This window comes from Tachypleus tridentatus, chromosome 6 (genome assembly GCF_004210375.1).
Source record: "Tachypleus tridentatus isolate NWPU-2018 chromosome 6, ASM421037v1, whole genome shotgun sequence".
NCBI lineage: Eukaryota > Metazoa > Arthropoda > Merostomata > Xiphosura > Limulidae > Tachypleus > Tachypleus tridentatus.
Window position 1 is genome coordinate 120,638,467 of NC_134830.1, and position 25,492 is coordinate 120,663,958.

The 25,492-nt window shown below is 34.4% G+C and overlaps 1 protein-coding gene across 22 annotated transcripts in view; it reads right to left on the reverse strand.

The window, feature by feature from the left end:
• Positions 1-25,492, reverse strand: part of LOC143253459 (plasma membrane calcium-transporting ATPase 2-like) — a 278,542-nt gene that overhangs the window by 196,488 nt on the left and 56,562 nt on the right. The window contains exon 1 of one of the 22 annotated variants that reach the window (XM_076507415.1): positions 15,726-15,891. The exons of 20 other annotated variants lie outside the window; for them this stretch is intronic. The gene's annotated coding sequence lies outside the window, so the exon portion shown is untranslated. Of the gene's footprint in view, positions 1-15,725; positions 15,892-25,492 lie in introns of those variants that run through there. One more of the 22 variants, XM_076507410.1, reaches the window with a different exon arrangement.

Here is a 25,492-nt window from a genome sequence, read left to right on the forward strand (position 1 = left end):
TCTATCTGTTTTTATCGATTGGCAGCTCGAGACAAGCGTCATAGCACACTTCACGTCATCACCAGAACAACTTTTTCTTCCACACTGTTTGATCGATTACTTTCGCTGGTGTTAAATTTGGCAGGAAAGAAACCAATGAAACTAAACGAACAATAAGTCGATTAGTGCTCATTTCATTTCTATATGAGCATGGCCTGCCACAACAACCGCAGCACAACTTCTCAGCAAACGTTTATACAAATTGCACTAGCCCAAACCGATTAAAATTGTAATGTACGTCATGAAATGTATACTACAATTTATTTTCATGTTTTAGAAAATATTTATTTCTCTTCTAGGGTCGATCTAATTATATCCTACTTTAACACAGCGGCGTGTTGCCTTGATCTGATAAAGCGCTCGAATCGTAATCTGTATGTCGCGGGTTCGAATCCTTCTGTCACTGCTAAATTAGGAATGGCTAGCGTTGACAGATCGTGTAGTTTTGCGTGAAATTAAAACCAAACAAATTATTTTTGAATACAAATCTTTCTGTAAGATTAGCTTAAAACTATCTGAACCTCAGTTGATTTACTATCGACCAATGTATTTCATGCCGACCAGTAAAAGTGGCAAACTAATTAGTTCCAACTGCTCATCATACAATAAACAGTTATATTTTAACAACGTTCCTGCCTTTCGGTCTTTGATTTTCAATTCAAATTTTGTCTCAAAGTTTTTTCTTCTTATTTGATCTTTTAGTTTTATTATTTATGTACAATGATGTTACTTGTTTTCAGTGCTTGATTGTTTATGCTAACAATAAATTGTTTCCTTTAGCCCACTATAATGTTTGAATGAGAGAAGGTTATGCAGAACGGACCAGATGTTCACTCAAATAGGGCGTACACATTCGCCACGCAGCAGTGATCGTAGTTACTAAAAACATACGAAAATGTGTCCACATGTCCATCGTTATCAAGGTAGGACAATGAAGAATAATATTGTGTGTGTATAAATGTATAGTTAATCAAAAACCCATTATTCTTGACCGAGCTATAGAGCAAAAGAATTGAAAAATTTGACATGTTGATAGGGTTTTTTTCTGGGTGGATGGGGGTTGGTGACTTTGATCCTCCAAACAAAATCACTTCTAAGATGGGACACAGTCCAAATTTATACCAATTTTCATCCAAAACCATTCAGCCGTTTTCGAGAAATACTGAGGAGAAACACAAACATCTAATTACCTTCAGCATCTACCGAATTCACTTCGATAACTTCATCTTTGATTTTTGTCCATAAATTATTTTGTCCATAAATTATAGAATATTATTAAACTAAAAACATGGCTAGTCTCTTCCTGCGGATCCTAAGGCGATTCTAATATAATTATACCATAAAAACACATAGGTAAACAAATTTATAAATTTAAAATGTCCTGAACTCGCTTCATAATCATCACAAACTTTGAAAACGTTTTAAAACAACTGAGTATTAATACATTTAAAAAACAATATATAATTGTCCGATGAAACATAACGAAGAAACAAACCGTTGCACACTATGGAAAACAAAATATTTTTATACAGCTCTTTATGTAGAGTTGTGCATTACTCGTGTTAACAAAAAGCGACTCAGGAGTAGCAATGGTAGTGACAAAGTACAGTACGGATGGAGAAGTTGCCCATCAACAAGGTACGTGTTTTTGTGGAGCAAAGCCATACCGGGTTACCTGCTGTGTTCAACGTGGGGAATCGATCCCCGCATTTTAGCGTTGTAAGTCCAACCGGGGGACAGCTACGTGTACATTAACCAAAACGTCGCACGTTGCTTACTCATGTTGAGCAGTCTCCACGGTAACGTCAGCACTACTTCAACTCGTAGGTCTTAAGAGAATAAAGTCTACAACAAGTACACCACGGGTAATAGGGATCTTTAATAAGATGAATCGTAATGAAAAGAGGAGAGTGGAAAGATAAATAAGCTGAAATGGGGAACTAGCAGCCAATATATCAGCCAGCATCTTATTGGTATGATGGTGACAGAAAACAGCCTGTAATTCACACATGTACATCTCTGGAATTCATCATTTTTAACCACTAATGATGTCTTTCAGTACAGCAATACATATGTCTACAATTGCTTCAGACTGTTTCGTTAACAAACAAAATGCTTTCAGTCGACTGTTCAACCGCTACGTCTTAGTCTCATTAACCTATATGCTGCTTCATTATCCTGTTATAATATCAGTCGAAGAATTGAGGCTAGTTCTTTATAACAAATGTTACTTTTATACTGTGTTCGTATTTTGTACTGGGATTGGTGTGTATAATTATTGAAATAGTGTTAGAAAAGTTGTATATTGTTTATATCGTTAACATTAACGTGTGCCTAACAACACATGGCACAAATAACACTTTCTTCTGTCACAATACAGGAAAGGATTAAAAACGTTACAGCTTGCTTTCTGCATATCGTTATCATAAAATGTTTTTCTTCCTACTCGGAAAGTTATGAAGATGTTTTTTGAATTTCGCGCAAAGCTACACGAGGGCTATTTAAAGATGACATGACTCCTTTTGTTAATATTATTATTCTTCACACAGGGAAGATTTTGAAGATGTGTCCACTTTCATTAATATCATAAAATGTTTTTTCTCCTACGGGAAAAAAATTTAAAAATGTCCCATTTTGTTAATAAGATAAAATGTTTCTCTTCCTGCAGGGAAGATTTTGAATATATGATTCCTTTTGTCAATGTTATTTTTCTTCATACAGGGAAGATTTTGAAGATACGTCTCCTTTCGTCAACTTAATAAAATGTTTTTATTCCTACAGAGGATTTTGACGACATCATGAAAATACATTACTAGCTATGTTAATAGTATATTGTTTTACATGTATAAGAGATTTTAATTTTCTAACAAAATTTGTATTTTCTATTGTATAACATGAAAGATGACTGTTTAAAACATGATCTGTTAGAAATATCCCAAGTGTACATTAAACACAACATAGTGGCTATGTCAAACCCTAAATATGTATATCACGTGGACAGCTGGGACATAATAAATGAGTTGCAAGAGGCGTCACAACACCTTTCACTTTCGCGAGTATCTATATACCAAACTTTAGGATTTTTGATGCGCTGTGTCTAACAGTTATTACTGGAAAAATGCTACCAGCTGTCATGTTTTAACAGCTGCGTGCCGCTAACGCACTTCCTCACTTTTTGTACTAAATAAATAAAAATGAAATAAAACGTAAACCAAGAATAGGAAACTTTCTCAAAGCTCTTTTTATTCCCTGTGGTCTGAATGTAGTGATTCACTTTCATCAAATAAAGCGAATACACATAGAGAAATATGAATATACTGTGACTAAAATCTTGAGGTGTGCACCGCCAAACCTGATAAAACAATCAGTTTGGTTTGTTTTGAATTTCGCGCAAAGCTACAGGAAGACTATCTCGCTAGCCGTCCCTAATTTAGCAGTGTAAGACTAGAGGGAAGTCAGCTAGTCATCACCACCCACCGCCAACTCTTGGGCTACTCTTACCAACGAATAGTGGGAGTGACCGTAACATAACACCCCCGCGGCTAAAAGGTCGAGCTTGTTTGGTGGGACGAGGATTCGAACCCGCGACTCTCGGATTATGAGTCGAGTGTCTTAACCACCTGGTCATGCCAGACCCCACTGAGAAAGAAGCCTATTGTTCAACGAAAGTTCATTATTTACCCATTGTTTACTGCACTGGCACCTATAACGCTTTAGTAATTTAGCAGATGTATAATAAATATTTAAAAAAAAACATACTATATACTACAGACAGTTTTATCATTTAAATTTAAAAAGCTACCTACAATTGTACCTTGAATTTACAGTATGGTGTTTTTAATAGAATAATACTTGCTTCTTTAATATTACGTCTTGCTATAATAAACACATCCCAGCCGAAATATTACAATGTGAAAATAACCAAAATAAAACTAAAGAAGATAGAGCTGCCAGTTTTTGTTTACAGCAACTGCTCTGCCAATAATCCAGTTATACGAGTTTCTTTAACAGTTGCAAGTACATTACGGCCTTGGGTCTGAACTGCGAATAACGTACGTACAATGCAAAAATTCGTATGTGCTATAAAAACTAACCGGCAATTATATATTTTGTTCACATACATTTACCTCAATACTTGACTCAAAACCCAGATATAAACGTGGCGTTCCCACAAGTGTAAGACTGATAATTACATGTTAACGTTTTTCAAACTGGCTCTTCCTGTTAAAAAGTCTTGAGAGAATAAAGGTAGCAAGTTCGAGATGTCGTCACGTAGTACCACCATGACAACAACACCGGCAATGTACTCATTTTACATCTATAAAACTATTCATGACGACAGCGGTATGTGCGGGCTTATGTATTTTATTCAACTACAAACAGGTTTGTTTTATTATGGTAATATGACCAACAAAATGATGTGCCGTTAAAATAATCTATTTTATAATGCCGTATACAAATTCAGCATATACTCCAAGTTAAGAAAATCGCTGAAAATAAATTTATAAGTTCAAACACTTCTGCGCGATTCGTATAAAACCTGAAAATACGTCAGGGGTAACTTTACAATTTAGAAGAAAACTTTGAAATTGATCATAATACTTATAAACGAAATACTTAGAACAATAAAAACACCTTTAATATAATACCATTCAATACTTACTGTTACTGAAAGATTAATGTATCATTAATTGAATATTACTACATGAATAAATCCACAATATTTACCTTCTATTACATTTTACACTATTCTATACCGATGTACATTGCTTTCAGTCGAAAGCATTTTTTTTCGTGCTTATTTGATTGATGTAATTTGTCATCTGTTATGAAAATACAATGAGAATTGTGGATTTCAAATAAATTACAAACATGGGAGGACTTTAACACATGCCAGAATTCTTTATATAACTTTTAATGACTAAGAATATTAGTTTTCTAGCTAACTGCACTACTGTTCAAATCAATGTATCTATTTGTAATCATTTATTTTTTGTGTTTTTACTCTAGAACATTTGCTAAATTTGAGAATTTTATCACGAAAGAAGAAACGAAGTACATACAGGTGTTTCAAGTATTAATTCGGAAACGAATTAATGAATATATTTAGTATAATCGCTTAAACTATTGCTATATAAAATTTATTGTCCGCATTGATAATCAATATTAACTTTCAAACAGAACACTACTTAGAGCTAAACTAAACCCAACTCACCAATAAGTATAACTAATTAAATATGCGTTTCTGCTTATAAACATCAGAACATATTGTATCATCAATTACGTAACCTTGCACTTAACTTGCGGACTTTCGACCGTAACCCAAATAATATTTCGTGAGGTTTGGCCAACTTAGGATATTTAGATTAATCTTACATACATATATCAAGCTAACAATGCAAAATAACTTTTATATTGAAATTATGATATTACATAATATGACAATATATTAAGTATTTGTTAATAACTTTTAAGCACAAAACTACACAGCAGGCTATTTGTGATGTGTCAATCATGGATATCGAAACCTGGTTTTAACATTACAAATTTTCATACTTACCACTGAGCCACTAGGGGGCCAACTAAAATATAGTGACATTCGTTATTTAGTATAGCATAACCAATACTGCAAACTAAAGTAATATTGAATAAACATCTTACTTACGGAACAAAAACAGCTGTCTGATTAAAGTGACGTCACATAACCGAAAATTGACGTTTATAAAGACAGAAAAAGAGAAAGAAAAAATAAAACAAACTGTCCATGAAGATGGAACAACGTTGATAAACGAAGTTCAAATACAATAAACAATTATTATAACAACAGTAATCATCCTCAACTATTAAAAGTAACGTGCAGTAAATGATTTCCATTAATGAAGCGTACGAACTACTTACTATTCTGAAAGAAGCTTACAGAGAGCGTGCGGTCTTAACAGTTTAACCAACGCCCTAGATTCACACAGATAGTACAAACAATTACGTCACATTTGTTACTCTGCACGAAGCTTGTGACATCAGAGCTAGCCTAAAAACGTCTGATACCAAAGGTATTTTAATCACCACTTCCCCAACAAAACCAAACTCGAAACTAGTGATTTTTATCTGAACAAAACCCACAAAATTTGTTTTAAGTTTCGAGCAAAGCTACACGAGGGTTATCTGCGCTAGCCGTCCCTAATTTAGTAGCGTAAGACTAGAGGGAAGGCAGCTAGTCATCATTATCCACCGCCAACTCTTGGGCTACTCTTTTACCAACGAATAGTGGGATTGACCGTGAAATTATAACGAATCCACAACTGAAATGGCAAGCATATTTGGTGTGACACTGATTCAAACCCGAAACTCTGAGATCGTGAGTGTAGCTGCCTAACCACCTGACCATGTCGGCCCCACAAAATTTAAGAACACGTCGTTTCCTAGTTCTTTCTGATAAAGTACTTCTAACAAGTCTTCGAATCTAATAATTCTGCAGGACAGTATTTCTAGGCAACAAATTCAAAGGTTTGACAAGCAATAACGTGCTCAAACAGTCCACTGCATGGAGATGGATTTCCGTTTCCGGTATCTGAGGTAGCGCATGTCTCATCTCAAAAGTTATTAGCGTTAGCACCTTAGAAGGCGCTGCATACTTTCAGTATCTTAATATGGTGCCAAGCAATCAAGATAAATAACACTAACGTTTGAACGGATCTCAACCCTCACTGAACCAACTGTTGATTCAGTCGCATTTACCAAAACACGTAAGTCCAGAAATAGCAACAAACCAGTAGTTGACTTACTTTCTAAAGTCGCCTGAATTTTAAGTTATAACTTAACATATGAAGAAGAATAGCCCGGCATGGCCAAGCGTATTAAGGCGTCCTACTCATAATCCGAGGGTAGCGAGTTCGAATCCTAGTCGCACCAAACATGCTCGCCCTTTCAGTCGTTGGGGCGTTATGATGTGACGGTCAATTCCACTATTCGTTAGTAAAATAGCAGCCCAAGAGTTGGCAGTGGATGGTGATGACTAGCTGCCTTCCCTCTAGTCTTACACTGCTAAATTAGGGACGGCTAGCGCAGATAGCCCTCGAGTAGCTTTGCGCGAAATTCAAAACAAACAATATCTGAAGAAACGGCTAGTTAAGACTGATGAAATCTTGTATTTTATACAAAACACAAAAGCAACATTTGTTGTAGGTTACACATTTGCAAAACTTGTATTTTATACAAAAAAACAAACGTAACTTTTGTTGTAAGCCATACATTTGCAGTGATTTAACAGCATGACCTACATATACACAATATATAATAATGTGTATTGTGTAATACACTGTGTTACAGATTTGCTGAAAAATATATCTTTACCCATAATTCTAATGGAACCCGTATATTGACGAGCCATTACGTAGCGGCTAGCATGTTGTATATGCCCTAGCGGTCATTTCAGGATAAATTATCTTGTCATTTTAATACCAAACTGGATTTTAGACTATGTTTTAAAGATTTTTTCTTGATATTGATAGAGTTTCTGGAATAATGATTTAAGTTAGTTTGAACGTTGAAGGTTTTTCTTCCACGTTTCCCATCACGTGTGTGTTCTCTCCTCGGTCTCTATATATTAACACGTTATTTTCAGTTTGTCGTCAAACAAGACTCGTTCTGTGGTTCGGAGAAGTCTTCAGAACGTTAATGTTTTTAAAAGTTTATTTATCCCTACTACTGGTTTTCGTCTATAATGATATAATCAAAGTTCTATTAATATACTTAGTAGACTGAAATAGTGAGAGAGAAATACATTACCACATCTCAGGTTGAGGAAACTTTGTACGTTAGGACTAACTACAGATAGCAAACACTGCTTACTTAGCTGAGTCAAATTGTGTCCAACTGTTTGCAACAACAGTGCTACTATAATACGCCCTAATTCACTAAGTTTTATCAATCAATAAAAGACATTCGAGTGATTTAAATTTTTAGAATTATACTAAAAAACAAGAACAATGGATTGTGAGGAAAGTTTACTATAACAAGGAGGCAATACGATGAACTTTACAACAGTACGAATCTTGTATTGTTGAGGTTTATTATTGAAAAATGGAAGAATGTATACATTGTACTGAGTTAAAGATAGTTTAGGTTTTGTTGATACCTAACAGGTAACGATAAAATCTGGTACTTTAGGGGTGGAATCCACAAATCCCGCCTTTATTTTAGAGTGAACGAAGTTAAGATTCTGTTGCCGAATTATTTTTTGTGATCTAATTTACTCAAAACTAAAACGTTTCGAGTTGCGAGTCTAATAAAGATGTGAAAGTTAATATATTATTTATTTATTACGAAGTATTTAACGTAAAATGATAACAGCCAGTATAATGAAAGCATGAATTAGAGCTACCAGGAGCTTTAATGACTGCTCTAGACCTGTTTTTTTGTTAAACTAATCATTTTAATCGAATTATTTTAACTTGTGCTTAGCTTGTATGAAAATTTAGTTATTTTAACTTGTGCTTAGCTTGTATGAAAATTTAATTATTTTTTTATTCCACCTGTGCAACAGTTGTGGTAAAAACTTTTATAACTCAGTAATTACACACTATCTCACTGGACTATAACAACATTACCTAACGTTTTGAATAAGTAGGTAGAGTAACTAAAAATACGAAACTGATCAGACTTAAAACTCACATCGACTCTACAGGGATAACTGTACAAAATATAGTTATCTTTTTACGAACGTATTTTGAAGTTTGCTTTTTTAATTAACCTGCAACTATCTAGGTAAAGAAATCTGTTGTAAGATTGTAATGGAAATATCAATATATTACTTGAATAAACCAATACACAGTTTAATAGACAGCTGGTTCCAGGTTAATAATGAATATTTATGCATAAGGTGTAGATCTGTAAATAGGAGATTACCTTCTCGCCTTCCTATACCGATACGTGTGAATGTAAAATTAACCTTACCTATGTAAGCAGTAATGGATTACCTTCCCCCTTCTATACCTATAGGTGTGGAGGTATAATTAACCTTCGTTAATGGTCAAGTTTGAGCCTTTCAGAGTGCATCAAAATGAGCAGAGAGAATCATGAAATAGTGAGAAAAAGACATTAATACTCAGACTTTCAAAAAATTGAAGTTTAAACACAGGAAAGAATACGTAATAAAGTCGAGAGAGCCCAAATTACAAGATCAGTTTCAAAACATGTCATGCTATCTAGAATGAGATCACTGCTGGCTGTTTAATAACAAGTTGTGTAAACTAAAACAGAATGGCGCATTTTTACTCAATGTTTCAGTAAATGGACTTCAGCAGTACATTACGCCTACAAATGTGTCTTTACGCGTGAAACCATGATATAACAAATCACAATTATGAAGTTTTTTTTGTTTGTTTTTTTGGTTTTCCTCAATTCTGTAATTTCATCAAGGGTCAACGATCTCAAAAGTATTAATTATGAAATTTCTAAAAGACTCATACCTTCACAAAATAGGTAAAAAGAGAGAACTGTAAGGGTGTTACACACTAAATATCTATGTGCAACATGGAAGCTCATAATTGAAATTCATATCAATAAATTATTTTTTCCTCAACTGATAAATCGGCAGCTAAAAAATTCTTTAATCCCTCGAAATCAACTATAAATGTCCAATTTAAAATGTCATTATTAGGTTTGCTTGATTTACTGTCCGACATTTTCTTCCCAGTTGTAAAACAGTAATAAACAATTTCTGTCGAACATGCGCGCGCACTTCATTGAACCAATGTAATCAAAAGGCGGATGTAAATGTATTTTAGTAGATATTTTGCACAAAAACATATTAAACAACTTTAAAAAAGGTGTAACGTCAGGTCGTAGATTAACATTAAGTTTATTTGCTAAAAGTATTCCGAGGATCGCGGGTTCGAATCCCCGTCACGCCAAACATGCTAGCCCTTTCAGCCGTAGAGTCATTATAGAGTGACGATCAATCCTACTATTCGTAGGTAAAAGAATAACGTAAGAGTTGGCGGTGGGTGCTGATAACTGGCTGTCTTCCCTCTAATCTTACACTGCAAAATTAGGGACGGCTAGCGCACATAGCACTCGAGTAGCTTAGCGCAAAATTAAAAAAAAAAACAAACTAATAGTATTAAGTACGATAAAATTTAGCCCTAACTAAGGAAACGTGCACCAGTGTAGTGTTAATTATCTCTGTCGATTACAGTTCGCACTTAATGAAGGCTTAGCTCATGTTAGGCCTAAAACGAGGCCTTAAACGATTTTTCTGTGTGCGATTAAATTATTCTAGCAATTATATATTTCAAGAAAGATTGTTGTATTAAAGATACTAATTTAAATAAAAATGCTTTCCGGTCTTTACTAGTTTACACATGTTTACGTCGTCTTTTTAATCTTATTTTAAACTCCTGGATGAACGTTAGTAAAACCAGCTTAGACCTTTCGCCATGACTTGGGATCGGAGTTGAATCTCGTGATAAAAAGAAACGACACTGTCGTTGTGTGTTTTTTTTTTAATGGACAGAAGAGGTGATACGGTGATTATAAAACTGTAATGATGTGTGCACTATTCACTGTCCAGTTAGCTGTTTAAAAAACATCCAAATAAAACGCCTCATTATAACAACCCCAGAAAGCCCGCAACATGCGACTCTCAAAGAATTACAACGATAAAAAAGCGGAACTTGCAACACTAGTTGCGATAATTCTCTGAACTTCCACTTCTCTTAGAAGAACGAATTTCACGAATAACAAAAAATTGATCACATCATGCTTGCACTTTCGTTTAATTACTTCCAGTGGTTTGTTCTGCTATACGTGGCTTCTTCACGAATTATCAAATGTTAAGGTGAACCCATGTCACACGTTAAATAAATCAAAATAATTACTTGAATTTCTCTCCGTATCTGAGTTGCTGATGAAGTAATTCCCTTTTTCTACAGCAACTGCAATACTGCGTGTTTAAAACTAAAAAGTGTTACCACTATTATGAACTTAATTTATTTTAAATTATCTAAGTAAAAAGAGTATACCAAGTGTTGGGTTTTCTAAAAGTCAAATGGTTTATTAACGCAAAAGGGCCAATATACAACGAACTGATTAACAGTTAAGAAAGAAGTTAATGGAAAGAGACACCAAGTTTCATGATATTGCACATGTTAGAATTTCTCCATTACTTGAAACTTTTCTAAATTGTAATATAAAGCCCGGATATAGAAAACACGGAAACTGAACTTGCTGTTTACTGTGTGCATTTTTCTGTAAAAAGCACATACTATATGAAGTTGAAACGACAGTTTTAACAAAGTTTTTAAATTCTCAAAAGAAAGTTTAAACAGAACGTTTCATACAGTTGGTTTCGGGTGAAGCGGTGCTTTCATTGGAAACATCGATAGCGTGAAACAGCTACATTTCTCTTTCACGAAGTCGTATCGTTATCTATTCCACAAACGAGCAACTGTCACTCAAAAGCTATATTAACGAAGACGTACTTACATACCCCGCAAGTGGCCAATATTGCAATGTCATTTTTGAATATAACCTACATTGTTTTAAAGGTTAATAAAAATCTCCAAACAACCAGACTATTATCTCAGTTCCAACACAAACTCCTAATAATAACCAATGTTATAATTAAGCCATAAATAGTTTATAGATAGTTTGCTGTATTGTAATATTAGCTTACTGAGCCATAGAGGGGCGCCACACACAAAAAATAAATAAAATCTACCCAAGGGATAAACAAGGCCGTACCGTGAGTACAGAGAAAGGTACGTTCGCACAGGGCACCAACACATACTGATACAACATTGGGAGTAAAGTACAACCGAATCTCCACCAGTTATGATTTCTTCCATTATTTATTTAAAAGAAGTTTGGACAGAAACGTTTTGTTTTTTTACAGTTTGTTTTGGATATTTGAGAAAAGATACAAAAGGGATATCAGTGGTAACCGTCCTTAATCTTGAATCCCTTGACTACAGGGAAGTTAACTAAGTCAACAGCACTCGCTACCAACTTTAGAGATACTTTGACTGAATTGTGGGATTTGACTGTCATTCTTGTAACGCACCAACAGCCATGACAAGAGGATACAAACCATGAACTGTGATATTCAGTCTGACACACCAACCACTACAGTAAATAACAATCTTAATCGGTTCGAACCCTGTCTGTAGTTTACTTTAAAAGATTTACGACAATGATTATTGACACACTTGGTGTCGGGTTAAGGGCGAAAAGTTAAAAATTAAAATTGAATCCCCTTTTCATATTTACTATTGTATCACACTTCTGTGTGCATTTTTCATTTAATAACGCCAAAGGAATAACAAGGAAAGGTTTGTTAAAACCAATATTATTTAATTACAATTTAATTCGAAGAGTAAATATTGAGATGTAGTTTTTCATAAATTTTAATACAGTTGTTTTACATATAACGTAATTTACTTAAGCATACAACAAGCCTATAAATACGGTACGTGCATTACTCGAATCATGTGATAAACTGACACACACACTACAACTTATGATACCGTTTACTGCCTCCCATTGGGAAATAAACATTTTAACCATGACCTTGAGATTTTAACGTAGTTGCAAGTGAACGTGCAAATAACCGACTTTCATAAAAGCTTTTTTTTTTTTAAACTAATATTGGTTTTTCTCTTTCAGTATCTTAAGTACTGGTTTATTTCATATTTTAAAATAGAACAAGGGTGTATTATACATAGTAACACGTGTACAAGTTAATAACTTTGTGACGATTTTTATCAAGAGCATTCTGAGCTAGTAGATGCGCATATAATCAATAAAACGATAAATGACTTGAAAAAAGTTGTGAATAAGTTTTAAAAAAAACGAGCAGTCAATTCAACGTCTTGAATCACAGCCTTATGTAATATGGTAGCATTGCGTTTATTTTTAAGCAAAAGAACAAGTGCAGTGCAACGTAGCTGCGGGGAATTTTCTCCGCTGGATGCCACACTTCCTTGTCATCTTACGGAGCGTCATAAGAAAATCTGCTGCCGAAGTGATCACTTTTGAGTTATTTCTACAAGAGCCAAATAAGAAATATTCAAATTAAAATCAGTTTATTCAACAATAAATCATGCACGTATGTAATACCTCTCTCTCTATATATATATATATATGTTTTTCTTTCAATACTCCTATCTTTTAAAACATTTCTTTCAATTAGTCCATGAAAGTTTTTTCGTGAAATTCCCTCACAAAAGTAACATTCTTTGTTCGTTAAAAGTTTTTCTCAAATTGACGGTTCAGCAAATACGAAGACTGAGTTGATTTTGATATCGATATGAAATTTTAGGAACTGAAGAAAAGCATTTTGATATTTTTCCTACAATTAACTGTTCAGAAGATAAGGAACAAAAAAAAAACAGACACTGGAGGAGACTCTTCATACTAGTATAATTCGTTTACTAGGCTACTAATTAGTGTCTTTCTACCATAATGGGGGCTAAAATGCTAACTTCAAGAGGTACGTTTTTAAGTTACTTATGCCCAAATGGTAATACCTTTTTTTCTTATTCTTATTTTTCAATTTTTTTCTTTACTTTAGAGAGCAGTCACCTTCCCACAACTGTCTGCAAGCAGTGAAGGGTGATATAGATGCGGGACGTTGCGAGCTTAAGCACCCACATTTCGCTCTCCTAATTTATTCCGATATCTATTAATACTCCTTTATTTTATTTCTTTATGTAAGACTGGCGAATGGAGGTTAAGACTGATAGACGGTGTATCCCCATCGCAATGTGGGCCCTACTTCTTCAGTCACCTTCAAAACCTGGGGTACATTTTATAACATACATTATAGCTTTTACCCTGGGGCCTTTTTAATTAGTGCAGCGTTTTTTTTTATTATTCAGTTTTAATTTATTTTTGTTTCGGCTTGTTTTAGGTTATAACAAACTAACGATTAGTAAAAGGTTTGGATTTGCTGTTTTTTTATGCAATCCTTCCTTTTGATTTTGTTTACCTAACTTTATTAGTACACACACACCTCGAAAAGCGAAACAACTGAAATTGGAAAAAAAAGTTTCGCACTGCTCAGTTTAGAATTTTAAAGACTTCGGCATTGTAAACGTATTTAGTTTCATGAATACTGTTGCAGAAGGCGTACGTACGCCCTTCTCTATTACAGAATAACTAGTACCAAACATACATATACTACGAATTTATTTCAACAGTGACAATATATGAACAGCAAAACATATGGGAGACGTAGATAACACGGTCATATGGAATGAACCTCAATATTAATTTATAAACAGAAGGCTCACTCATCCCCTGCAGGTGACGTTTCAAACTACTAGTATTGTAACAGGAGTGTGCAATTCAAAACTCAAGTTCTGTCGTACACCTGCACTGTGTTTGGTTAGTAACACACAAGAGTGTGTAGAAACAATGCATTTATTGACAGCAATGAAAACAGTTTTATCAATGCATTTTATACAGAGAGAGTGAAAGAGAACAAGAACTCGAGTCACCATAAAGTGACAACAGTCAACACTACAGTAACTGTTCATACAGAATTTAATGTTTAATCAAACTTCAGGCATTGCCACAGCTGTTCTAGATAGTAAAGTTACACTAATCACTCCAACGTCACGTACAAAAAGAATAGCATACTACTGTTTGTTATGAATTAAGAGAAACAGCCATTCAAATAAAGGTGAAAATAGTTTTTAATCAAAAGGCATAGAAACAAGAGAATATGCTGTATTTGTACACAATAGTGTAATAGCATGAATTAAGGACAAGTTTTGGTTTCAACACAACTAAAATCTGTTTCACTTTCTCACATTTTGTAAGGCTGCTAAAACTAGTAATACTGTTGTGGTAAATATGACAGTGTTAGTTATTCAACAGTAAGTTTTATAATTCTTGACGTAAATTAAAATATACAATTAAAAAATCATTACGAAGGAAAACTGATTAAAACGTTTTTTCATACCTCTCAGCTCAGCTACTAATCCCACAAATTGGTGAAAATATTTCGTCTAAGAATAACAAATAACTTATTATGAGGAAAATTGTAATTTAAAACAAAAAATGGTGATATTTAAACAAAACAGTGAAGTTCGTATAAATGGACCGGCCATATTGAAAGATGCAACATTTACAAATGTAGGCCAACATGTAAGCTGCAAAGAATGCTGAGCTATATAAAAATGTACAAATTTGTAAAGATGTGATATCAAAATTAACAGCAAGTTGTAGCAATAAAACGGAAGGGAAGCAGCCAAGTCTGCCACGTGCCTTGTTTAATTTACCTATTTTAACATTACGTACTTATAACTAACCGAATTTGGTTTAAATAATATTTTAATGCTTTTGTAACGTTAAATTAAGTACAGTAAATGACGATTTAAAAACAAAATCGCGAGTTAACACAAGTTCATGCAACTTGCCACCAAAGAACCAACATCAAGAGTGAGCTCTCACTGCTTTCCGTTAAAGAGCATTAATTTGGAAAAACTGCGAGACAGAACAAGGAAACACAATATGAGCATATAGGTGAAATAACCGAGCCAAAAATATCGAACACGAATACGGTAACGCAAGCCCTGCTACACGGCAAAAGGTGCGTGCGTGTTGCAGTCGGCAATGACAACACCACCGGTCGAAGTTTGAAAACGATACCATATCTGCAGGAAAACAACTATTTCACTTACCTTTTATTCCATACATAAAAATATGAAGTCCACTCTCATAAAACTCTAAATTACAAACAGCTAAGCCTTTCGCTTGTTCCTGATACCACAGAAGCCTTCAGCCCCTAGCTGGGTGGTTTCAACCATCGATAGCACTCTCTCTCAAATGATAAAGCCAAGAATCTATGTCACAGGCTAGCCATGTTGAGCAAGGAATGATGGGTAAAGGCATGAGAAATGCAGAAACAGGGGAACACCAGCTGCTTTGGAGAGTACATCGAGGAATCATAAGCAACGGTGTTTTTGAATATTTACTAGATCAGACTTACCCGACTAGTACGTAAGGAAATACCATCAAAAATAATTACACTGAACTGTTTATTTGGCAAGTTATGAATTATTAAAGATACGCTTATATTTTATAAAACATTACAAGTTACGACACCGAAAGTTAAAGGCACAAGTAAATAAATTAATTACTACGATTCACTAATAAGAAAGAAAGTAGGTCCGGCATGGCGAGGTGGTTAAAGCGCTCGACTCATAATCTAAGGGTAGCAGGTTCGAAAACTCATCACACCTTTCAGCCGTGAGGGCATCATAATGTTACGGTCAATCCCACTATTCGTTGGTAAAAGAGCAGCCCAACAGTTAGCGGTGGGTAGTGATGACTAGCTGCCTTCTCTCTAGTCTTACACTACTAAATTATGAACAGCTAGCGCAAATAGCCCTCGTGTAGCTTTGCGCGAAATTCAAAAATAAAACAAAGAAAACGGCCAGCAATTATCCACTCATATGATACTAAAATAAAACGAGTTTTAACTTCTTGTCACAAAACATCAACAAACGTACCCATAAAATGTGTATGAGAGAGAAAAGTCTGCTTCAGATATTGAGGCTACGTCACAGAAGGGTTACTTGAACAAAGCTGTCCTTAACTTTGAACAGAAAGAAAACTAGAGAATAGCATACACTGCTAACTTTAGGGTTACTACCATCTGATCGTACAGTGCAATTTGACAGTCACTTTTATATCGGATCAATAGCTACAAAGAGAAAACCAGTCACCAGTCATGTGCTTTCACATCCAAAATCCTAGTACGCTAACCAGTAAACATGCCTGGCCTTACATTGTGTGGAGTATACGCAATCGTATTAATTATAGAGACTTGCGATGTTTTTTGTCTTGAATGCTTTTAATGTTCTGCGGTAGTTCCTGTATGCTAAATCCGAAAACGATATGCATTTTGTTTCATCATGTACAGACAATTTTACAACATCTCATATGTACTTTTACATGAGTGAATCATGTTCATTTAAATCGGGTCACATTTTGCTATAATTAAAATGTTGACAACCGCTGGCTATAGATTTATCTAGACCAATCGCGACGCATGTCTTTTCGTTCATTATAGTTCTCAAGCATAACAAACACAATAACAAGAAATGTTTGTTGTGGTAAATGAAATAATAATTTGGTATAAGTAAGAGATTTTTTTTAATTCCCAATTTGTAAGCAATCCGTACGTGGTGGAAAAAAAATCAAAATCCGCGTAGTTGAATTATCGAAAAAAATCTGTTAACACCAAAACTTTCATGAAATTTAAATTCTCAACCCAATGTTATTAGTCAACTATTTTTAAAATTAGCTGTCCAAAAGTGTAAAGACATAAACGCAAATCATGTTCGTTGATAGGATAGAAAATAAGTTTATCGCTTCGCTGTTCGTGTCTACTTTAATTTTACAAGAATAGTCAAAAGTAAATTTCGTTTATTTATTTCCTTATTTTGGCTTACGTTAGTAGTGTCTTACAATCTGAAAAATTAGGTTAGCGTTAACTTCCAACAAATTTGACACAAAGTTACATTACGTGAAATATTCCATCTTGTAGAAAGCTACTAAGAATAAAACAAGATAAAACTCTGCGAAAAAAAATTAAAGTCCTTATCTGTCACGTTCGTGAGTCAGCTACTATGAATATTCAATTAAATGCTTGTAAACTTCAGAACAAAATATATTTAAATATACACATACTTTCATTAGTTTTAACCCTGAAATTACCAGTGGAGTGCAAATGGGTTTTATCGACTCATTAACTTAATTTTGTGAAACTATTTATAATTACTTGTAGTTTCCATGACTGTGTATTACAGTCTGTAAACAAATATTTTAGAAACGTTGCGTTAATCTTATTACTGTTTCTGAAGAGGACTCAAATATGATGTTTACATAGAAGACAACTCTTTCACCGGTAGATGTAGCAAGCGAAAACATTAAATTACTTAATGTTTGTTTTGAATTTCGCGCAAAGCTACACGAGGGCTATATGCACTATAGCCGTCCATAATTTAGCAATGTAATACTAGAAGGAAGGCAGCTAAGTCATCACCACCCACCTCAACTCTTAGGCTACTCTTTTGCCAACAAATCGTAAGATTGACGCCTCCACAGCTGAAAGGACGAGTAGGTTTGGTGTGACGGGGATTCGAACCCATGACCCTTGAATTACGAGTCGAGTGCCTTAACCACCTGGCCATGTCAGGCCTTAGTAAGGGTTGGTATTTTGAGGGGTGATATCTTTAACATGAAGAGCTACATACACCATTACATACAAACTTTGTTTTTATATTATCATTGAACAAATCTGTATTTTTGTCACAAAGTAATATCCACGAGACCCAAAACTGCTAAAGTGAAAATACTATTTACTGAAAAAACGTACATTATTTCAGTTTGAAAGTAATTTTCATAAACATGTTATATTCGACATGAACACATGTAGATCACGTGCAGGAAAAAATGCTGTCCTCGGTTAAAATGGACTTATCTCTGTAATATATAACCTTCTTAGGCCTAGCTAACAACACTTAACTCTCGTTAGTGACTGTGGTTTTGAATCATCAAAAATAACGTATGATACTAGTATTTTCAATCTTAGCGTCCGGGTCAGATAAAGTCCGGTTACAATGATCTCACTTTTGAACCACTGCTCAAATGAAGGCAGCCGAATATCACCATCCACTATCACAGGATCTTTGTCAGACGTTTTAACTGAATAGTGGAATTAACTGTCACTCTTGTAACTTACCTACAGCTGAAAGTGCAGCCTATGCTCAGCAGCATCGCAGTGAGAACTTTGGATCCTCTGTAACTAAGTTCAACACTTTAAGCAAGTCACGCCCGGCTCATTTTGAAACAACACACGCAAAAAATAGTTTGTTTAAACTTGCTGCTCCACACAGAATAGGTCTCGTTGAACAATTGAGAATATTATATACTAGCTGGAGCACGCGCCTGCTGAATCATGAATGTAAATTCATGATTAATGAAAGTTTATCTTAAGACGTGAAAAGTTGCTTCCCTTCTATGTAATAGTAAAGAACGTAAAAACGGCCGTAAAAACTGCAAAACAAAAAAATGATAAATCGCAAATTTGCACGTATCTGCACAGACCCAAAAACTTACGTTACATTTGGTGAAGATCCATCAACAGGAAGCGACGTAGTGATAAAAAAAATCACCTTAACGCCTATAAAAACTGTAAAATGTAAAACTGAAGATTTGTAGAATTTCAAGGACCATATGAACCTCCATATCAAATCTGGTGAGAATTCATCTACAAGTGGTAAAAAAATCGTCCATGAAAACCGCAAAAAAATGTTCGTAGGTACCTCGCCTGGACCTCACGAACTTCCACACCAATTCTGGTGAAGATTCATCCGCATCCTGCGAAGTGGTTAAACGGACAGATAATAGACAATATTATTATATTTAAATAGATTAGTGTGTTTGATGTATTGAAATGATTGCAATATGTTGAAATTATAAAATTTCTTATATAGTGAAAATGTTTTGAGTCTTAAGGTCACAGAAAAGCAAACACGTTCATACAATTTCTTAAGGTTTGTGGAACTACGGCGCAATTTGAGACGTAAAGGCAAGGAAAACTGTACTGACAGCCATATAAAACGTATTCAAAAGAAAGTCGTTTATTCGTGTATAAGACATTTCGAAAATTTTGCAAAGTAAATACATGCAACAACAAAGAAAGTAGCGAACTTTACTGAGCAATTTAGCAATATCTTTCAGCAACAACTTGGACTTTGTACTTAGTGGCTGTTCGTGTAAACCTTATGAGCAATTATTTTGAAATATTCATGTTGAAGATTTCTGAATTAATTTAGGTTATTATATTGTGAAGTAAAACGCAATAACAGTAACACTAAAATATCGAAACACTAATCACGTTTCGTAATTCTTCCTCGAGTGCCCACTAATGACAGTCTGCGACCTTTAAGGAATCACTTTAATCGTTAGATTTATGATTCTTTCTTTTAACGTCCACAAGGGACAATAAACTAACAAATAATCCATACAAGTTCTGGAAAGAGCTTGAAGAAATATGGATCAAGTCAGCCTACGAATATAGTAGCTTGCTGAACTTTAACAGGTTTCTAATACACTCTAATAAAATTGTATGGTGATAAATAATATTTCTGCCTTCACCGTAGTTACCTTTATTAATGTCGATAAACCGCTTTTAAAACATTAACCTTTCGTTAGTGATGCTAGCGACAGTGTGACATTACAAAGTAAATCAGTTCACTTTGTAATATACCTCCTCGTAGCTTCTGATACTGTAGAAACACGCTATAAGAAAAGTTACAACATCAGCTCATAAGAAACCGAAACTTTGATATGACAGTAATTGATACCATTATATCAATGCTAAGCAAATCACGACACAATCTCAATCACCTATTTTTTTCTTCCAGATAGTTCAACAATAAACTTTAATAAGTAATATCAAACCTCAACCATAAACTACATTAAATCAAATTCCACGAGACTGACTGGTTACAGTAGAAATCCCCTTAGGCTGCAATGTCACGCAACCTGTAATGGAGATCTCACAAACATCCTTAACAAAAACAGCCTTTACTTAAAGACTGATTAGTAAACAAATTGTTCATTAGACTAAAATACTTAAAACCTTAGATAGTAAAAAAAAAAAAGTCTAGAACATTTATTAGTAGACACGAGTTTATTTTGATTTATACGATAGATGATTAAAGCTTATCTATTTTTAACACATGTACATAGTACCTATTAATACGCGTGAATGTTACGTAACAAGTCTTTGGATTTCTTACAATAAAGTATTAAAATACAATATAGACTTTGACAACAGACTACTTACTGACATGTTTTTGTTTTTCTGAATCATAAACAGGTATTTATACGTGATTATACATAATAACTAGACTTTTATGTCTAAAACTTTAATTCATTTTCATGGATTTGAATTCCTCAAATCGTTGTAAATATCATTTATGTTTTCTATATATGGCAAAGCTACTAAAATTAGTTGGTGTCGTCCATAACTGTGAACTTCTATTCAAAAGGAAGGAAGGAAGCCAGTCAGACTATGACTCGCGATAAGGGATTAACTGTTACTTTTATAACGCACCCATAGCTTAAAAACTGGGAGAATATTTTGTGCTTCGCACGGATTTAAATCTAGCTCGTCATCCTCTAAATTTATAGCTCTTCCACAGGGCCAATCCGCACACCCCTTTTCAACATTAAATTACTATAAGGAATTTGAAACCCAGAATCGAATAAAATCATAAATATATTTTCACAGCTAAGGTTTGTTCTATTGATAGATTATTTGGTTTTCACCTGTTTTATCGAAACAACTATAAAAATAATAACATTAACTCTACAACCTATCTATGGAAATTAAACGGTCATTAAATTAAAATTGCGCGAATTGTAACGTTTTATGGCACTATGTACGATATCACACATTTTTTTATGATAGGTGGAATTACTCCTAACCGGAATTAATTCAATGAAAGTAAAAAAATCAAATGATAAACTAGATTGTTTTTTAGTATTTTAAACAGCTTCAATAATTCACAAACAATAAATTAGTAGGCGCACTAATTCTGTGTAATATTGCAATGCTATATAAACATAGGATAACTATGTGAACAAAAGACACATCAAAACAACATACGTATGATACACAGACCACTACTGTATGAAAACTCGTCTGATTCTGTTTAGGATCACTGACAAAGGATGGAATTCCCCGAAACTGGTATAATTCAATGAAAAATGGTACATCGCTTGATACTCTAGCTTTCACATTTAGAATACCAGACTGCTATGAATACAGACTCGTTTCTCATATTACAGATTACACAGTCTAAACACGATGTGTGTAGGGCACAGCTAGCAGACCAGGGCCATGTATACAGTCAAGTCTCCGAGTGCTTGCATTTTTTAGATAAACTTATAGTAAATGAAAGATTTGAAAGCAATACAACTCACCCTGTTTACGCGTACAAAGTTCACTTAACTATGAAAATATTTCGTATACAACTTTAAGTTAAGTGACCATTACATCGTCTTTAAAAAAAAAAAAAAAAGCATTATCACTTTCACAGTTAAAATGATCAAACTATTCACTAAAGGGACAACTATGTAAATCAAAGCTTTTGAGGACATTAGTAAGTAATGCACATCGTAAGGTTAGAAATATACACAACCCATTATCCTTAGAAATTCACACAGCAAGGATGAATTTAGCAAAAAATTAAAATTTGTTATAGAAAACAGCTAGCCAACATTACCTATCGCCAACTCTTGGTGTACACTTTTCCGACCGAATAAGATATTACTGGCATTCTCAGTGAACCAAATATCTCAAAATAGGTAATGTATTTTTACAATAGAAAGAATCGAATAGCTAACCCTCGAATTTACAAGTCCGGATACGCCCGTTCAAAAGCTAGTTGAAATATTTGTTTTAAGGGCTTTCGTTTAAATTGCAGTTAGTATCGCAATGAGAAAAAAACAAAAATCTTTAAAGTGTAATAGAAATGTATTAAAAATTCCAATGAACAAAATAACAATAAAACATCCAAATACACACTAAATTAACTTCAAACTGAGTTATTTTGATTTTAAAAAATCTAACGTAGCTCAGTATCTTGATTTCAGGAGTTTCGTTCGAATCAACAGCATACTAGAACAACTGTATGTTCAAGATGTAATTCGAATCCAGGACATATTGCACTCTACTATTTTTAGCAATTGGCAGTTCATTAGACATTTTCATCCATACAAAAAAAATAGTTAAGTAGAATATATTTCGTTTGTATTTATTACTTCATTTTTGGCCACAAAAACAACAACAACAAAAACAGATACAAATCAGTTGTGATACTTGAAGTTGGTGCGAAATATATTACGAAAGAAACATGTCATCCGGATCTTCCAATTTTCACACACAACTCTGTGTGTGTGTGTGTGTGTGTGTGTGTGTGTTTTGTTTTTTTTATTGCAAAGCCACATCGGGCTATCTGCTGAGCCCACCGAGGGGAATCGAACCCCTGATTTTAGCGTTGTAAATCCGTAGACGTACCTGGGAACACACAACTGTGTGAATATAGATGTAACCAGCTCAAGTTTTCACCTCAGTAAGATTACCAGATTTATTTTGTCTATTTCCAAGACTATACTTGTAAAAAGTCAGTAGCAGAGAAGTTTGTTTTTCGATCAACCGAAGTTGTATTCAAGTAAGGCATTAACCAAAATTTAATGTAAAAACTGGATTATTTAGCATAATCGACTGGACGATAAATATAAACCAAGTTTAGGCTACGGGCAATTTACCACAGAAGCTGGGAGAAACTTCCGAAAAACTAACCAACAAATTATGTGTGAAATATGACTCCATGTGTCTAATAGCACGTAATGTTTTGATATACTATGTTTTTGCAGCGTGTTATTAACTGTTAGGTTATATAGTTCGTTTTTAATCAGTGGTGGATAAAAAGAGTACAATTTTATCTTAATCTCGAAACCCAAAAAATCAAGTAAAAATACTTGTGTCCTTAGAAGCTACAGTTACTAATGTAACTTCCTCCAAGTAGTTACGTGACCCCTTCAGGAAGAGGGGCCAGTTTGTTTATTACCATCTTTCACAAAAACTAAAGCTAATTCAAATCAAATGACAGTTAAAATAAATAATATTCTTATGAATTCTAATCAACAAATCTAATTTGTAAATGACTTAAATAAAATCGATAATAGTTAAAACTGAATGGCGTATTCTGATTTATGCTTTAACAGTGGTTCATCAAAAATAATTATATATGTATATACAACTCGTATCCCCGCCAGCCTGATGAGCATTTGATGAGAGTCCTCACCGGCGGTGGATAATGTAGATATACACATGTAACGTAGTTAACATGGGTTAGAATTTACAGACTAACGTGATTAAATCCGTTAAAAACAAGCCTGTTTACATTAATGTATAGAAGGAAGTATTTTTTCCGTTGCATGTTAGTGTGGTTTAATTTTCTCTTTCAGTTATACAACGCTAGAAACAGAGTTTCGATACCCGTAGTAGGCAGAGCACAGATAGCCCATTGGGTAGCTTTGTGCTTAACTACAAATAATAATGAATTATAATTTAAGAGCACTAAATTTGAGCTATTTTCACACAGTAAACATATAATTTCCACCCTTCCATATTTAGCCCTAAAACAGGAATCGATCGTACAGATATAAGCGACGGATTTCGTCATTACAATATCTGGCAAACGATAAAAAACACAAACTACTTAGGAACGCTAGTTCAGTATAAAAACCTTCGAATAACATATCTTTTGTTATCACCAGTTTTCATCTCTTGCTCAGAAAGTTTCATTTGAAAGTGAATTTTTTCTTCCGTTTGTGTAAAGATTCTGGTGAAAATTTATCTATAGATCAATTATCAGTGGTACACTCGACAGGGTATAAAGAACAATTTTATTTGATTTTTTGTCCTTTAAGATGTTTTACTTTTTTCATACCTTAAGAATAGGCTAACCATAAAACTGATTTTCATACCAAAGTTTGACAGTAAGGAAAAACTAACCATGAAACTAATTTTCATACTAAAGTTTGACAGTAAGTAAAAACTAGCCATTACATCCACCACTAGGGACCTGGGCTTGACTCGGCCATTCCAGGACTCTCCATTTCTTTGTTTTCAGCCAGTCCTTGGTGGATTTACTGGTATGTTTTGGGTCATTGTCGTGTTGCAGGGTCCAGTTCCACTTCAACTTTAATTTTCGTACAGATGGTCTCACAAGTACCCTCTGATACACACTAGAATTCATGATGGATTCTAGGATTGTGAGCTTTCCAGGTCCTGCTGCAGCAAAACAGCCTCAAACCATGACACTTCCACCTCCATACTTCACAGCTAGTATGAGGTTCTTTTCCTGGAATGCTGTATTTGGTTAACGCTAAACATGTCCTCTGTTCTGGTGTCCAAATAATTCAATTTTCGACTCATCTGTCCAAAGAACATTATTCTAGAAGTCCTGGTCTTTGTCTACATTCTCTCTGGCAAACTTCAGTTTGGCCTTGATGTTTCTTTTAGAGACCAAAGATTTCCTCCTTGCACACCTCCCATGCAAGTTAAACTTGTGCAGTCTCTTTCTGATTGTAGAGGCATGCACTTTCACATCAACAGTAGCCAGAACATGCTGTAGGGCCGGTGATGACATGTTAGGGTGTTTGGAGTCCTCTTTTTGCATCTTGCGGTCTGCTGTCGGGGTGAACTTGCTTGGACGACCAGACCTGGGCATGTTGGCAGTTGTTTTGAAAGCCCTCCATTTGTTGACTATTTTCCGGACAGTGGAATGGCTGATTTCAAAATCTTTTGGGATATTTTTAAATCCCTTACCAGACTCATAAGTTGCTACAATTTTCTTTC